Source organism: Oratosquilla oratoria, chromosome 33, assembly GCF_046742065.1.
Source record: "Oratosquilla oratoria isolate Oo_2021 chromosome 33, ASM4674206v1, whole genome shotgun sequence".
Lineage (NCBI taxonomy): Eukaryota > Metazoa > Arthropoda > Malacostraca > Stomatopoda > Squillidae > Oratosquilla > Oratosquilla oratoria.
This window is the reverse complement of record NC_134809.1, coordinates 39,645,216-39,660,074: the sequence shown is the minus strand read 5'-3', so window position 1 is coordinate 39,660,074 and position 14,859 is coordinate 39,645,216. Positions and strand designations below refer to the sequence as shown.

General features: G+C 38.9%; 1 protein-coding gene across 1 annotated transcript in view; it reads left to right on the top strand.

The window, feature by feature from the left end:
* The window catches only part of LOC143017849 (C-signal-like), a 56,220-nt gene that overhangs the window by 34,475 nt on the left and 6,886 nt on the right, over nucleotides 1-14,859 (top strand). The gene's annotated exons all lie outside the window — the stretch shown is intronic.

The following is a 14,859-nucleotide window of genomic DNA, read 5'->3' as shown; positions in this document are numbered from 1 at the left end:
CAATTATCTGGCAGGTAGAAATGCCTATGTGTCATATAATGGCCTATCATTGCACACCATATACATTAAGAACAGAGTACCACAGGGCTCAGTTCTATCCCACACACTCTTTAATCTATATATGCATGACTTACCCATGCCAGACACCTCAGAAATACAAATCTCTTCCTACGCAGACGACATAACAATCACATGCACACATCGTAACACAGACAAAGCTGCAGAAATAATCCAGCCATACCTTGACACACTCAACACATGGTTCATCACAAACAGACTCAAAATAGCTCCAACCAAATCTACAGCAACACTTCTCACAAACTGGACAAAAGAATACAAATACATACCTCATCTCTACATCAACATCACTCTAATACCACACACAAACACACCAAAAATTCTTGGTGTAACATATGCTACATCCATGTCTTTCAAACAACACATCACAAACATAAAAAACAAATGCACACCCAGACTTAACGCACTTAAGTCAATCACTGGAACAACATTTGGACAAAACAAAGAAACTAATATAACAATATACAAACAATGCATACGCTCAGTGATGAATTATGCGAGTCCTGCATGGGCTCCTAATCTCAGTGAGACACACCACAACACCCTTCAAATCATACAAAACAAAGCCCTAAAAACAATTACAGGCTGCACAAATACAACACCTACAGACCATTTACACCATGAAACAAAAGTCCTCAAAGTCAAGGACCACCTCGACATGAGAGGCACACAAACACTTGCCGCAGCCACCACAAACACATTACACCCGCTACACTACATAGCAGAACACCCACACACACCAAGAAACATTAAAACAACACCCAAAGACCTTTATCACGCACTGATACTCTCTTCTCTTCCTCCACAACCACCAAATACCAGCCTCCGGAAACATATTCATAATCATATCACTCACCGCTCCATTAACACACTGAAAGACAACACACTGCTGCATGCCAGACCCCCTGATATCCACCCTTCTGAATCCTCTCTCCCACGAAAGGACAGAGTCCACTTGGCCAGACTGCGGTGCGGTCACCACCCAGCACTTCTAAGCTACCAGAAGATGCTGGATGACCGCATTGTGAACAGCTGCCCAGGATGTAACACTTCACCCCATACCATACAACACATAATGGAAGACTGCATTATACACAATCATGCACGCAAACAACACAACATACGCTCTATAAAGGATTTGTGGGAAAACCCAGTTTCGGCTATGGCATTCCTTGGGGAGACGGGACTGCTCGGACAGACAGTCTAGGGAACGACAACAACAACAACAACAACAACTGAGTTACTTTAAAACTACAAGATTTATTGGATTTTAAGAAAAAAATTCAAGACTCCATGGTTGAAGTAAAAAAAATCCAAGATTTATAGAAAATTTCAAGCAGTGGCAACACTGGCCAAGATACAGACGGGAACGAGCTGGCCACGAGTCAAAAGAAGATGCTCCTTGTGACTCATGGCTAGCTAGGTAGAAAGGAGCCTTCACGTTGGGCATATGAATCATGATCTGTCGCTCATTAACCAAAATGTTGCTCATTATGCAAATCACTCATTATGTGAGATGCTTGTTAAGTGAAGTTTGACTAGAATGAAAAATATCTAGAGGCTATTGCATTTCTAATTACAGCAACATTAGTGTCTATAATGATGTCTCTCTGAAATCCTTTGCTTGACTAACAATATTGTGCAGTAATATGGAGTCATGTAGAGGGAGACAAATATTTCACAATCAACTGAGTCCATGTATTGTGTCAATAATATTCATCATGTAGGCCTGGATTAATGCAGACAAATCCACAGGAATACTACAGCCATATCTCCACACATTCCTGGTTCACTACAAACATACTCAAAGTAGCCACACTTCTCCCCAACTAGACAGCTAAACACAAATACATACCATGCCTCTTTATCAGCAACACCTGCATACCACACACACACTCACCCAAGATTCTTGGCATGACATGATACATCCATGTCATTCAAAGAACACATCACAAACATAAATACAAAATGCATACCTAGACTTGGTGCTTTTAAATCATTTGCAGGTACAACATTTGGACACAACAAAGAAACTACTACTACAATATAAAAACAATATATATGCTCAGTGATGAATTATGGGAGCCCTGCATGGGCCCCCTAACCTCACTAAGACACCACAAAACCTCACAGACTATACAGAACAAAGCCCTAAAGATAATTACAAGCTGCACAAATCCAACACCTATGGACCATCTACACTATGAAGTGAAAGTCTTCAAAGTCAAGGGTCTCGGGATCAAAACAAATGGAAGAAAATTTTATTTTCTGATAAGGCCACATTTACCAGGTACACTGAGGGGATTGTCAAACATCCTGAGTCAGTCGTGGTCTGAGGAGTTTTTGGGTACCATGGTGTTGGAAAACTAGTGGTCTTACCAAAGAATATTATAGTCAACAAGGAGAGGTACCAGGAACTCTTGGCAGACCATCTTGAGCTCTGCTTCGACATCTCCCAAAATGAAGTGTACCAGCAGTATGGGGCACCTGCTCACACAGCAAAATTTGTAGCTGGTTGGCTGGATTTTGTGGGAATTGAATATATAAAGAAATGGCCAGGTAACAGTCCTGACCTTTCTCCAATAGAAAATTTGTAAGCTTTGACAAAAGTCCAGTTGAGGAAGCATGACACATCAAGTGTGCCAAAATTTGCTGCTGCCCTTCAAAACATCTGGGTGTGTGGATCAAAATTTTGTGGTAGGTTTGTGAGAAGTTTTTGGGAAAAGGAAAGAATTTTATTTAGATATTCATATATATTTTTGGGGACCTTTATGGATTTGGAGAAGACGACAGAGTAGACAGGAAGGTAGTGTAGAAATTATTGCAGATATAGAATTGGGGAAAGCTGTTAAAGGCAGTCAAGTGTTTTTACAAGAGTAGTAGAACTTGTGCTAGGATTGGGAATGGAAAAAGCAAGTGGTTTGAGGTGAAGGTGGGGTAGTGTCAGAACTGTCATGTTGCCATGAATGTACAATATGGACATGGATGGGGTGGTGTGGGAGGTAAATGCAAGAGTGATGGGCAGGGGATTGGACATGATTATATAGTGGAGGGAAGTGGGAGGTGTGCCAGTTGTTTGCAGATGACACTGCACTTGTGGCTGCATCAGAAGAAGGATCAATGCAGTAACAGAGTTTGGGAAGGTATGCAATAGAAATAAGTTGTAAGTAAATGCGGGTAAAAGCAAGGTAATGAGGTGTACAAGACAAGAGGGTTGCAGCAAGTTAAAAGTAAATCTTAGAGAAGCTGAAGGAAATGAATAGTTTTAAGTATTTGGGGTTGCATGTGGCAGGAAATTGAGGAGGTTAACTGTAGAGCAATTAAATATCTTAGGGGAATGAAGTGTCATGAGAAATAGGTATCTGGGAATGGATGCAAAGAGATTATATTTACCTAGTTGTATTTTGCGGGAAGGGGAGCTATGCTTGTGGTGTCCCGCCTTTGTATCTCGCAGTGTCTAGTTTGCTCTTAAACTAATAAATGGTTTTTGCGCACACTATTTCATTGTCCAGTTTGTTCCAAGTGTCCACCACTCTATGTGGAAAACTGTTTTTCTTCAGATCTCTTCTGTAGCTATGTTTTTTTATTTTCTTTCCGTGTCCTCTTGTGCTTCTCTTGTCCCAGTTTAACAAGTCCTCTCTATCAAGTATTTCTGTGCCTTTCATGATTTTGTAGATGGTCCGTAGGTCACCTCTTTCTTTTCTTTGCTCCAGAGTAGGTAACTCCAGTTTAGCCAATCTCTCCTCATATGACAAGCTTGCAAGTGCAGGTGCCATTTTTGTTGCTGCTCTCTGGATTCTTTCTATTTTCTTTATATTCTTTTTGGTACTGGGTGACCACAATGTCACCGCATATTCCAGTCTAGGCCTTATCAGTGTGACCAATATTTTTTTTAATAATTTCTTCATCCAAATATGTAAATGCCACTTTTATTGATCTTAGCAAGGTATAGGATTCTCCGACAATTTTGTTTATCTGTTTGTCATAGGACAAGTTGTTTGAGATAATTACACCCAAATCTTTTTTGGATCTCTCCTTCTTTACCTCCTTGGTTCCAATTTTATATTGTCCTGATATTCTATTTTTGCTTTTTCCAAACTCCATTATGCTACACTTGTTGATATTGAAGTCCACTTCCCATTTCTGACTCCAGTTCCATACCTTATTCAGGTCTTCCTGCAGTGCTTCGCAATCCTTTTCAGTTTTTACTTTCCTTAACAGTTTGGTGTCGTCTGCAAAGAAGCTCATGTAACATTTCACATCATGATCCATGTCATTCACATAAATAGCAAACATTATTGGAGCCAATACAGATCCTTGCGGTACTCCACTGATCACCTCTTTCCAAACTGAATATTTTTCTCTGAGCACTACTCTCATTTTTTTTTACCAATCAGGAAGTCTTCCATCCATTTTAGTAGGTTCCCTTGTATCCCTCCTATATGTTCCAGTTTTTTTAATAATTTTTTGTGTGGTACTTTGTCAAAAGCTTTTTGTAAGTCCAGGAAGGCACAATCAGCCCATCCATTCCTTTCTTGCACTATGTCTATTAATCTTGAGTAGAAACATATTAAGTTTGTGGTATATGATCTTCCTTGTCTGAACCCAAATTGTCTTGGGTTTATTATATTGTTGTCTTCCAGGTGTTTCACCCATCTATTCTTGATTATTTTCTCACAAATTTTGGCTATAGTGCTTGTTAGTGAGACTGGCCTATAGTTAGTTGGTTCTTCCTTGTTTCCTCCTTTATATATTGGTACAATGTTAGCATTTTTCCTGTCTTTTGGTATTTTTCCTTCTTTGAGTGAGCAATATATTATGTTACGGTATGTATTTTGTCCGTTAGCTCTTCTTTGCATTCTTTTAGAATCCAATTTGCAATTCCATCCAGGCCATGTGATTTCCTGACGTCAAGGTTTGATAGGTATTCCAATATTTCTTTTTGTGTTATTGCTATCTCGCTCATGGGGGGAGATCGCCTTTAATTTCCTTCGTCCCAATTTTGTGCTTTCTCTCTACTGAAGACAAATTTCAAGTGATTATTCATGACTTCAGCCATTTCTAATTCTTCTTTGTATTCTATATTCCCTTGGCATAGTTTCACCATTTCCTGTTTGTTTTTAAGTTTACCATTTACATATCAATAGAATAGCTTTGTTTGCGCTTTGCATTTATCTATAATATCCTTTTCATGGTTCCTTTTTTCCTCTCTTCTCACTTTAACATACTCATTTCTATAGTTTATGTAAACTTGCCATTTTCTAGTTTTTTTTTATCTTTTCTCCACCTTTTCCAAGTTCTGTCCCTTCTGTTTTTTGGCTCACTGCATCTTTTGTTGAACCAGCATTTACCGTATATTTCCACGTATAAGACGACCCTAAAATCCAAAAATTCACCCCTTAACATTGGGGGTCGTCTTATACTACCATTATAAAAATCAGACCTTGAATTCTACGTGAGATAACTTGATAGGCTAGCCTGCCGATAACCACTGATACACAGGAAATGATTCACATTATGATAACTGGTAATAAAGGTAATTAAACTATATTTACCTTATATATTATTGGCATATCTTTAGAGTAAATGGCAATTGTTTATAAATTTGAGGAATAATTCTATATTAATGAAATTATGGTACTTTTAACTACTCTATGTAAACACATTTGACACAGCTGAAAAAAATGTAAACATCGAGCACTGGTTGCGTTCATACCTTTTTCTTTTGCTAACTTTTCAGTAATATTTAAGACTGAAAATAACGTTTATCAATAAAAAAATATATTACAATAGTTGCATTTAAAACATAGAAAATTTAAAAATGATAAAATTATAAAACTTAATTTCAAATCAACATCAACATTACACATCAAACGTATTTCTGAAACCTTTATTTTCAATAAAATTACATTACATTACATTTACAACTTAAAACACTATAAAACTTTATTTCTTCATTTGTTTATATAAAACCCTTCAAACTCGTCACAATCATCACTCTGTTTCGAAAAGTTGTTCAAACATATCACAAGATTCCTCAAATATGCCGTCATCATAGGGATCCCAGTCCGGTTCCGGTGAGTGGACTTTGGCTTCATCATCACTTTCATACAATAAATCATCTTCAGTGCCATCCATAGCATTAGAGATTCCACATTTTTTAATAATAAACTCGCAGAGAACATTAAGTGATGCACTATGCATAGCTCCACCTTTTATAAATGACTTCTCTCCATTCGTCATCCACTCGTTCCATTGATACCTAACGTTATCTTTAAACGGTTTGTTTAAACTTACATCAAGTGGCTGAAGTACAGAAGTTAAGCCACCTGGAATAACAGCAATATCAGTATTGCTTCGTGCCAACCGTTGTGTGCGGTGGAGTGAGCTACGTCGAACCAGGAACGTAAACAAATAATTTTTGTTAGTTGACGTGTGTTCTCAGAAAATCATGATACATTATTTGCTTTGTTATTTCATTTATTTTGAATTTATAAGGATACAGTAAGTAATTCATCTGGTATAAGTATACAGTTAAGTAATGAGAAAGAAAAGAAAAAGCGGAAAAAACAGCTGATAAACGTAATCAAAACAATTCTTTTTGTACGGTAGGTTTGATACACTGATGCTTTTGTAATTTAGCAGTCATCTTATACTACCGATATGAGATGAATTCATAAAAATTTGCTCTAATTTTGGACCTCGTCTAATACAAAGGTCGTCTTATACACGGAAATATACGGTAATGTACACTCTCGCTTCTGTCTTGGTACGTGTCTATGTACCCCTTCATTGTAATTATCCATCAAGATATTCCATTTCTCTTCCACTTTTGTCTCTTCCATGTAAAAATTTTCTCAGTTTGCATTCTGAAAGAATTTCTTTAGTTTTGCAAAGTCCGTTTTGTTGTACATAAATCTTCCTTTTGTATGCTTTTCATTTCTCTTCATGTATATTTTTTCCTTTAGTTCAGTTTCAATGAGTATATGGTCACTCTTTCCAGTTGGTGTCTTACATTGGATTTTATCTACAATTTCAGGTTCTGTTGTAAATATTAAATCTAGTTTCAACGGCTCCTCATTATTTCTGTATCTGGTGTTTTCACTGACCCACTGAGACATTGTGTATTTCATAGTCATGTCCAGTAGTACATTACCCCACAAGTCATCTCCTCCTTGCACTGTCATGTTTTCCCAACAAATTGCTTTGCAATTGAAGCCAGATTACCCCCGCCAATTAGTATCTCATTTAATGATTGCCTTGTAACTAGCCTTTTCATATGCTCGTTCTCTTTCCAAGCATCCATTTTTGGGGGCACATAAGTCATCACAGACTTTCTACTTTTCATGTTCTTGTCTTCGACTTTTATCATGATCAATTCCACATTACCTTTGCCCTCTGCAGTTTTTGTCACATTCAAGTTTTTCTTGGCCAAGAACATGATTCCTCCTCCCTGTTTCTTGTCTCTGTTTTTAATCCAGTAATTGTATAGTCCATGTCCAACATCGATGGATAGTAATTCACCCCTTAGTTTAGTCTCCTCAAGTCCCATTATGTCTGGGTTTTCTTCTAGCAGGTAATCATTAAGTTCATTCTGTCCTGAAATTAATCCGTTGATGTTAGTATAGGCCACTTTCAATTTTTTTCTTTCTCCATTTTTTTCTGTCTTTGGTTTGCCCATTCTGATGTACCATTTCCTCAGTCTCATGTCAATTACTCTCCAATGGAATTCCTTGCTTTCTGTCTCCATTCTCTTCGCGTTTTTTTCCTTTGTTTCATCTCTTAGTGTCTTTTCTTTTTCTAATTCCTCAATACTCATTTCTCTTTTTATCCATATCTTATTGTACTTTTCACTCCTTGCCAAGTTACCTACTTTTTCAAATATGTCTTCTACCATTTGTGATCTTAGTTTTATCTTCAAGGGTCAATTTCTATCCTTAAAATAGTGACCGATCCTATATGTATCGTCAACATCTTTATTTGCCTCTTGGGCTCCCTCCTGAATTTTTTTTAGGATTGCTATTGATGTCTCTTTTTCTTCTTTTTCTCTCATGTACCTCGCCAAACCATGTTTTTCTTTTAGTGCATATACCACAATACATTTTTTCCTATCCACTGTGTCTCTGATCCAATTTACTTTTTTATTAATTACTTGGATAATTGTGTCTTTTGCATTTTCCTGCATTTGCTGTTGGACTATTTCTTTGAAAACAATTTCTTTATTTTCAATGTTTTCCTTCAATTTCTTAATCTATTGGATACTTTCTTCACCTAAGTTCTCTTCAATTTTTTCAGTCATTTCTTGTATTTGTTGTTTACCTCTTTTTTTAAGTTTTTGCTATTACATGCATACATATACCAAGGCTTTTTCCCCCTTACAAGGGAGGTAGCCAAAAAAGGAAAAGGCATAAAATCATTTCCACCCATTCCATCCCTGAATACACTCCACACCCCTCCACCCTCCCTCTTATCTTAGCACCTCCTGGATGAAGGGTCATCCCTGCACCTTGTCCACTGCCCTGGGTCAGAAGCAGTGTCGCAAGACACAGCCCATCCACAGCAAGGCCGCTTCATAAAATCGGTGACCCCCCCTTTCCGTCCCCCCATGCATAAAAGGAGAAGATGGGGAGAAATCCCTTCGGGCTGTGTCAAATTTTGCTCACACATACTACCTCACCCCTCATCCCCCCCACCCATTCCACCTCATGCATCACAACATCATCCATATACAACCATTCTCCATTCACCCGTCTTCTGTCCTCTCCCGTCCTTCCTCAACAGACATTCCCCTCTTCCCCAAAGCCCCCTTCACCCCATCCATCCACCTCATCCTAGGACATCCCCTCATGTTCACTCCCTCCACATCTGCCTTCCATACCTCTTTTACTAGTCTTTCTTCACTCATTCTTTCCATGCGTCCAAACCATCCTAATACTCTTTCATCAACCCTATCTCCCAACTCCCTTTCCACCCCCGTTCTTCTCCTCACCTCCTTATTTCTCACTCAATCTAGCCTAGTAACCTCCATGATACTTCTCAGACACCTCATCTCAAACATATTCAAACTCCTTCTCTCTTCCTCTCTTATGTTCCATGTTTCTGCCCCATACAGTGCTGTTGGCACAATCACTCCTTCATACAGTCTCCTCTTAGCATCCATTCCCAAATGTCTATTCCTCATTACACTCTTTAATCCACCAAGGCATTTACTTGCTTCTCTCAATCTACATTCTACCTCCACCTTCATTCCACCTTTTCCTGCCACATTTGCATTCAAGTATCTAAAACTATCCACTTCCTCCAGTCGCTCTCCCTTAATGCTCACTTCCAGTCTACTGCCACTTTCACCCCTTGTACATCTCATCACCTTACTTTTACCCACATTTATCTTTAGCTTTCTTCTATCACATACTCTCCCAAACTCTGCCACCAACTTCCTCAGTCCCTCCTCCGATCCTGCTACAAGCGCAGTGTTGTCCGCAAACAACAGCTGGCTTACCTCCCACTTTTCTCCATTTTCTTTAACCATCTCCAATCCCTGACCCACTACCCTTGCACTTACCTCTCGCACTACCCCATCCATGTATAAGTTGAACTGCCAGGGCGACATAACGCATCCTTGACGAAGTCCCACCTTTACCTCAAACCACTCACTCTCTCCATTTCTAATCCTGACACAAGCTCTACTACTCTCATAAAAACTTTTGACAGCTCCTAGAAGCTTTCCTCCTATCCCATATATCTGCATAACCTCCCACAGTGCCTTTCTGTCTACCCTATCGTAAGCCTTTTCCAGATCCATAAAAGCCCAAAAAACATCCTTCCCCTTTCCTATAGCTTTCTCACATATCTGTCTTACCACAAAGATCTGATCTACACAACCTCTACCCGTCCTAAATCCACACTGTTCCTCACCAATTACTCCCTCTGTTCCTCTCCAAATCCTCTCAATCAAGATCCTCCCATAAGCCTTCCTAACTACACTTAACAAGCTAATCCCTCTGAAACTACTACATTCACAGTTGTCCCCTTTTCCCTTGTAGAGGAACTATACAGGCACTCCTCCAGTCCTCTGGCACTCTACCCTCTCTCCAGCAAACATTAAATAACCTCACCAGCCAGTCCACCATCAATGTGCCTCCTTTTTTTAGACATTCTGCATGGCATCCATCCAGACCAGGTGCCTTACCTGCTTTCATCATCTTAACAACTGCCTTCACTTCATCCTTCCTTATTTCTCCTCCATTTTCCTCACTCATCACTCTCATTTTCTTAGCATTTCCCACTGCAACTATCTTTCCTTCCCTATCCTCCTTCACATTTAGCAACTCCCTAAAATATTCTGCCCATCTTCCTCTTACTGCCTTCTCTTCCATTATCATCTCCCCATCTGCACCTTTTACCTTTTCTTCTCTACTTGATTTGCCTCCTCTTCCTCTCTTAATTTCTTTCCAAAACATCTTTTTATTACTTTCAAAATTTTCTGTCATACTCTTACCCCACTTCACATCTGCTCTCCTCTTTGCCTCCTTTACCTTTTGCTTTACTTCTCTTTTCTTTTCTTTGTACCTCTCATATGACTCTAGTGATGTGCCAGAACCAAAATTTTTACCGATACCGATACCGATATTTTTTTTTAGCATTTTACCGATACCGATACCGATACAGGAATTTAATGGGTTACCGATACCGATACCGATACCGATACCGATACCGATATTTTGCGCATTGCTCACAATGCCTTGTACTTTATTGTGCACTTTTTCATAAAGCTCTGGGATAGTTGTGTTAGAGATGTATTTCCTGCTTGGGATCTTATAGTTTGGTTTTAAGTGATTAAGGAGCCTAGCAAATCCCAGATCTTCTACAATAGATATAGGTTGACAATCTATTGTGATCATTTCAGCAATATATTTGTGTACCTCTTTTGCTGGAGCACTGTTGATGTCCCAAATCTTTTTGTACTGGAGAGTAGCTTCAAGAGTTGGCTGTTGAGATACCTGTTTTGCACTTGAACAGCCTGTTTGACTTTGACTAGAAGTTGAAGTTGAAATTTTTAGCTTTTTGGTAGGTGGAACATTTAAGAATGAGGCAAGTGTTGGGTTTGATTCAGCTGCTTTTTTCTGCTCCAATTCGGCATTTCCAAACTCATCAGGATGTTTATGTTGAAGATGCTTTCTAATATTTGTTGTTGTTTGGGTTTGCCTGTTTATTCCTCCTCTGCTTAATATTGTATTACAGAAATTACAGGATACTTTTGAAGAATCATCTTTGCATACTGTCACTAGATTCCATATAACACTTTGCTTTGACTTAGGCATTATTGCTAATTCTGGCAATTCTAATTGTAATTTAATAAATTTATCACAATATTGACTATCTGAAAAATGCAAGTTCAAATATTAAATATAAATAAATAATTACAATAAATAAATATTAAGAATGAGATCGAAAAGGGTAATAGGATAATAGCCATCAGCTAGCTCTCTTCTCTTCTTACATAAGACGCAAATGATTCCACAACCACATGGCGTGAAAGACACCCTTTACTTTATATATTTATATAATTATTTATTTGTTTCATGAATGAAAGTAATTTAACTTAAATTTTCTCTCAAGGTATCGGTATCGGTATCGGTATTTATTTTTCAATACCGATACCGATATACCGATACCTTCTATTTTACCGATACCGATATATACCGATACCGATAGCTTGAAAATAAACCGATATTTATTGATACCGATACCGATACCGAAGCTTCGGTACATCACTAATATGACTCCCTCATCCTATTTTATAACCAATCTGTGAAAGCTCGCTTCTTCTCTTCTACAACCTTCTTTGTTTCCTCATCCCACCATTCACTACCCTTCCTTCTATTTCCTCCTGTCCTTCTTGTTCCACACACCATCCTTGCACACTTTGTGACTCCCTGCTTGAACCATCCCCATTCCTCCTCCACACCTAGCTCTACTCTATCCTTCACTCCCTCCCACTCCTCCTTCAGCTTCTTCTTGTACTCCTTCTCCTTTTCCTTTAAAGAGTTCACTCTAAGAACCTCCCTACATTTTGTCCCTTTCCTCTTTCTCCATCTATCCTCCACTCTCAACTTACCTTCCACCAAAAAATTATCTGATATTCCCCTACCCTCTCCCCTTAGCACATGTACATCCTTAACTCTTCCTATCGTAGTCCTATTTACCACTACATAATCCATCAACGCTCTATCACCCTTCCATCCACCACCCTCTCCCATGTGTACTTATGCTTGACTTTCTTCCGAAACACTGTATTTGCTATCATTAACTCTCTTTCTAGACACATTTCCACCATCAACTCTCCACTACGATTCTTTCCTGGAACTCCACATTTCCCAACCACTCCATCAATTGGCTCCTTTCCTACCCTAGCATTAAGGTCTCCCAGTACTATTACATTGACATTTCTTCCTAAATCCTCTATGCACTCATTTAAATCTATCCAAAAGGCCTCCCTTTCTTCTACACTCTTCTCACTGCCAGGCCCATATCCACTTACAAAGACCCACATCTCCTTTCCCAGTTTCACCCTCATCCACATTATCCTTGAGGAAACCTTCCACTCCACTACATGTTTACCTATCTCTTCACTTACTAGAATAGCCACCCCTTCCCTCCTTCGCCCTCTCTTCACTCCTGATAACCTCCCCCTTACACTCCCAAACTTGCGCTCACCCTTCCCTTTCAACTTAGTTTCACTCAAAGCCAACACATCCATCTTTCTTCTCACAAACATACTACCTATCTCTTCCCTTTTACTCTCATCTGTACCACATCCATGCACATTAAAAGACCCAAACCTTAGGGTGCTGGTCGGAAAACTCCCAGACCATCTTATGCCTTTACTTTTTTGTTTAGGAATGTCCCCTGTGGGGCTACAAGGAGAAGGATGCTATTGGTAGTATCATTGATTCTCTTCTTTTCATTATCACTCTTCAGCTCTCTTGTATCCTTTTTCATTTCCTTAATCTCGTTTCTTAGATCCAAGTTAGTTGTCCTCAGATCAGAAATCTCAAAGTTTGCTTGTGCTAAGCAATCTATTAGTCCAACAATATCGTTTCTTAAGTCCATAATTTCATTCTCCCACCGTATCCTATTTTTGCTCATTTCCCTCTCTATCTCTAAGATTCGATTTAAACTCCTGCTTTCGTACTTACTAAATCCAGAAAAAGTATTTTTATGGCATTCCCGCGTGGTCCTCGGAGTGTAGTAATGTTTGTTTACATCGAGGATTGGCATGACGTCACCAGATGTCTCTGATTCGCAGTTGTCTTTCAAGTCAGACTTTTCATTATTTTCCTTCATTTTTTTGCTTATTACGTCTTAATACTTTTCACTAGCACTGCAGAGATATTTTGGACACCCATGATTTTGTCCCCTTCCCTACAATACAAACCAGGTTTCCTTTTTCGCTGTTTATCCTCTTCTTTGGGGCCTAGTGATGATGAAGGTGTTGACAATTCCATGGTCGGCATGTATGTGTGAAAGGGTGACTGTGCCTACAACATTGCATCAGACAGAGACTTGATATTTAAGAGACTGAAAGGAGAAGTTTAAATGTATTTAAAATGAAGTGTTAGAGAAGTGTGGTTGGGGTTACAAGATTGGATAGACTGAGAGGTGAGGAGAGCAAGGGTAGAAAGGGAGCTGGCTGGACTGATGAAAGATTATATATTGAGATGTTTTGAGCACATGGAAAGAATGAGTAAAGAAAGACTAGCAAAAAGAGTGTGGAGAACAGAGGTGGATGAAGTGAACTTGAAGGGACAACCAAAAATGAGATGGATGGGGTAGTGAAAGAGGGTTGTATATGGATGATGTTTTGATGCAGCGTGAAAGGATTTCTCCCCATCTCTTTTTTCCATATTCGGGGGGGGGGGGGGAGGCTTGCCATGTAAATTATGTGGCCCTTGGTGTATATAGATAGAAAAAGGAAAACAACAGAAGTGGTAGGAGCTCGTATGGAAGCACAACCACAAAACCATTACCAAATACTATGTTCCAATTACAATAGCCAAAGCAGCTATCACCACTTCAGACCAACATTCCATCCCAGAAAGAATAGGCAGCTACCCTTATTAAAACCCAGTGCAGAAATCAGTCATCAAATAGGTATATTTGGTAAATAAGAGACAGGACCCTGTGAGCATAGCTCTTTTCCTGTATATTACAACAAAGTAAATTCATATAAGGGGCCCAAGCAAGTTAAAATTTCTAACACATTTGCAAGATGAACTGTATATCTCACAATCCCACTTTTAGAGAAAAGAAAAAAATGTACAAAGATACATGTATTACAATCACTGTCTGTGATCCTCTTCAGCAAGGTTATACATTTGGGTTGGTAGGTTTATATATTAAGTGAGGGATACATAGTGGGGACATGGGAGGGCAAGCATGCTAACACGTGGTCGTATTTGTGGATCATCTACCAAATTTTAACACATCTAAAGGACAATGATCCCTTGATGCTATCTAGCTTAGCTGATAATAGACTTTTACATAAAGTACGTAGTTCACCTAGACCTGAAACCACTTCCTGACATGCAAATTTGACCATGTGCTATGTACTTGCCTTCCCATGTCCCCACTATGTATATCCTGCCTAGTATATAAGCCTACCAACCTAAATTGATAACCACACTGAAGAGGATCACAGGCAGTGATTGTACTATGTACGTATCTTTGTACAACATTTTTTTATATCTCCGAAAGTGGGATCTACAGTACATATAAAGA